The following is a 4,025-nucleotide window of genomic DNA, read 5'->3' on the forward strand; positions in this document are numbered from 1 at the left end:
ATAGGCAATATTAAAATATTTTTATTCTTGCAGCCTATGGTGCTGACTAGTTAATCTTGATTTTCCTACTAGTAAAACAGATTGGAAATGTGCTAATTCTTACATAATCTATAGACGCAGAAGAGGTCTAGGTCAAGTGAACAAAAGGCTAGTTCAAATTACAAAAACAGAGCCGTGACCCCTCAATCTAATCCTAGACTTCATTCAATTTATAGTTCAGCACTTTGTAATGAAGTAGAGGCTGGTTCTACTTGAAGAACCATATTATACTACAAAATGTTTAGAATGTTAATCTTTCTCTTAGCCTTCTTCAAAGAAAGATATAGTCTTTGATCAAGGTAACTGAGGTGAAAGGAAATAATCAGGAATCTTAGGCACCATTGGACACTGGTTCTGAACTGACCCTATTTCAGGAGTCCCAAAAAATCACTGTGGCTCACCAGTCAGAGTAGAAATTTCAGGAAGTCAGATGATCAGTGAAATTTTAGGTTTTTTTTTTTTTTTTTGCATTAGGTTGAGTGGGCTTACCAACCCGCTAAATGGTGTCTACTCACTGTAGAAATGCATAATTGTCAGTTGAGAGAAAGAAATAGTGGATATCCAAATTGGAAGATAAATCAGTCTATCTTTGTATGGTGACAAATATCTTACACCTAGAAAATGCAAAAGATTCATCCAAAAGACTCCTGGACTGAATAAATACATTCAGTAAAGTCTCAGGATAAACAATCGACACACGCAAATCAGTAGCACTGCTATATACCAATAGTAACCAAGCTGAGAAGCAAATCAAAAACTCAATTTTATTTAATATAGCTATCAAAAACCTAAAACACATAGGAATATATTTAACCAAGGAGATGAAAAAGTTTTATGAGGAGAGCTGAAAAATACTGATGTAATTAACTGTAGAAAACACAAATGAAAAATCTCCCATGCTCATAGATTGGAAGAATCAACATTGTTAAAATCACCATATTACTCAACATAATCTACAGATTCACTGCAATCCCTATCAAACTACCAATGTTATTTTTCACAGAATTGAAAAAAACAATTCTAAAATGTATGTAAAACTTAAAAAGAGCCAGAATAGTCAAGGCAATCTTAAGTAAGAAAACAAAATCTGATGGCATCACATTTTCCAACTTTAAATTATTTTATAAAGTTGTAAAAACCAAAAGGGCATGATACTGGTACAAGACGCAAGAGCAGACACATGAATAAATGCAACAGAGTAAAGAATCCAGAAGTAAACTCAAATACTCACAACCAGCTTATCTTCAACTAGCAGCCAAAATTCTACTTTGGGTAAGGATGCCCTAGTCAACAAATGGTACTGGAAAAATTCAATAGCTACCTGCAGAAAAAGGAAATGTGATCCTTATCTCTCACCATATACCAAAATTATCTCAAGATGTATTGAAGACTTAAGTGTCAGACCTGAGACAATAAAAATCCTACAAAAAAACCAGAAAAGACTCTTCCTAACATTGGCCTAGGCAAAGATTTTATGGCTAACATCCCAAAATCAAATGCAATAAAAATAAACAAGTGGAATTTAATTAAACTTGAAACCTTCTGCATAGCAAAAGAAATAATCAACACAGTAAATAGGGACATTACAGAATGAAAACTTTACATCCAATAAAGAACTAATACTCAGACTCTATAAATAACTCAAACATATCAGCAAGAAAAAAACAAATAACCTCCTTAGAAGTGGGCAAATGACATGAACGGAAATATCTAAATAAATGATATACAAACAGCCAATGAACTTATAAAAAGTGTTCAATGTCACTAGTCATGAGAGAAATGTAAATTAAAACTACAATGAAAAACCTTCTTACACTTGTCAGAATGGCTAATGTTAAAAAAATAAAAAAACAATAGATGTTGATGTGGCTTCTGTGTAAAGGGAATGCTTAAACACTGTTGGTAAGAGTGTAAGTTAGAACAATATCAATGGAAATTGGTATGGTAATTTCTCAAAGAACTAAGAGTAGGTTTACCATTCAATCCACCAATCCCACTACTAGGTATCAACCCAAAGGAACAGAGTTCATTATACAAAAAATAATTCTGCACTTCTATGTTTATCACAATACAATTCAAGATTACAAAGATGTGGAAACAACTTACATGCCCATCAACTGATCAGAGAACAATGAAATGTGGTGTGTATATATCTATATATTGGAATACCATTCAGCCATTAAAAAATAAAATAATGTATTTTGCAGTAACTTGGGTGGAATCGGACAACATCAGTCTAAGTGAAGTAACACAAGAAAGGAATATTCAAATACTGAGTGTTCTCACTTATAAGTGGGATCTAAACTGAGGATCTTCAAAGGCATATAGAGTGGTATACTGGACATTGGAGACTCCAAAAGGGGAGGCTGTGAATGGTAGGAGGGATTAAAAATCGCCTATCAAATGCAATGTACACGGATGGAGGTGGTGGGTGTACTTAAAATCCAGACTTCTTCATCACTCTGCACCACATTCATGTAACCAAAAACCATTTGTGTCCCCTAAAGCTTCTGGCATAAAAAAAAGAAGTGCATACTTGGAATAGATATACTCAGCTGATGGCAGAATCATCACATCGGTTCCCTGACCTGTGAAATGAAGGCTCTTACAGTGGAAAAGCATACAGTAGAACTATCTCTACCTAGGAAAATAGTAAACCAAAAGCAATACTATATTCCTGAAGGAATTTCAGAGGTTAATGCTATTATCAAGGATGTAAAGAGGAAGGGGTGGTGATTCTACAGCTCCCTCATTCAACACGTTTCCTTGTGAAAATTGTGATGTGAATCCCATGTACATATGCATATGATGAGTAGCTTCTTTCCTGGTACCTTCAATATTCTTTTTTTTGTTGTTGGTTTTAATTCAGGCTTTCAACAATTTAATTATGATATTTTAGTTTGAATATACTTGAATTTATCATACGTATGATCTTGGATGAACTGATTTATGCTACTCACAACATTTGGAGAGTTTTGGGCCATTTAAAAAATATATTTTTCCTCTACAAGACATTTAAGGAGGAGCTGATACCAATCCAAATGAAGATATTCCAGATGATTGAGAAAGATGGAACTCTCCCCAAATCATTTTATTAAGCTAACATCACATTGATACCCAACCCAGGTAAAGACCTAATGAAGAAAGAGAACTGCAGGCCAATATCTTTGATGAACATAGATGCTAAAATTCTCAACAGGATCCTAGCAAACTGGATTCAACAATACATCTCAAAAATCATCCATCATGACCAAGTAGGCTTCATCCCTGGGATGCAAGGCTGGTTCAACATTCATAAAAACATAAGTGTAATTAAATACATCAACATATGTCAAAACAAAAACCACATGATTATATCACTAGACGCAGAAAAAGCTTTTGATAAAATCCAGCACCCCTTCTTGATAAAAACCCTCGAACATCTAGGCATGCATGGAACATACTTCAAAATAGTAAAAGCCATCTACAAGAAACTCACAGCCAGCATATTCCTAAACAGACAAAAATTGGAACCATTTCCCCTGAAAACTGGAACAAGACAAGGATGCCCACTCTCATCCCTCCTGATCATTATAGTATTGGAAGTCCTGGCTAAAGCAATCAGAGAAGAGAAGGCAATCAGCGTATCCAGATAGAAAAAGGGAAAGTCAAGTTATCTCTCTTTGCAGATGACATGATTGTGTACCTTGAAAATCCAAGAGAATCTGTCAAAAACCTCCTTACACTGATAAAAGACTTAGGCAAAGGTTCAGGGTATAAAATAAATGTGCAAAAGACAATTGCATTTCTTTACACCAATAGTAAACAAACAGAAACCCAAATAAAAAGCACAATTCCATTCTCAATAGCCAAAAAAAAAAAAACAGAAATACCTTAGCATCTTCCTAACCAGAAATGTGAAAGACCTTTATAATGAAAACTACAAAACACTGTTCAAAGAAATCAAAGATGGCACAAACAAGTGGAAAAATATCCCATGCTCATGG

Source organism: Carlito syrichta, unplaced genomic scaffold (genome assembly GCF_000164805.1).
Source record: "Carlito syrichta isolate Samal-C Ts95f unplaced genomic scaffold, Tarsius_syrichta-2.0.1 Scaffold173316, whole genome shotgun sequence".
NCBI lineage: Eukaryota > Metazoa > Chordata > Mammalia > Primates > Tarsiidae > Carlito > Carlito syrichta.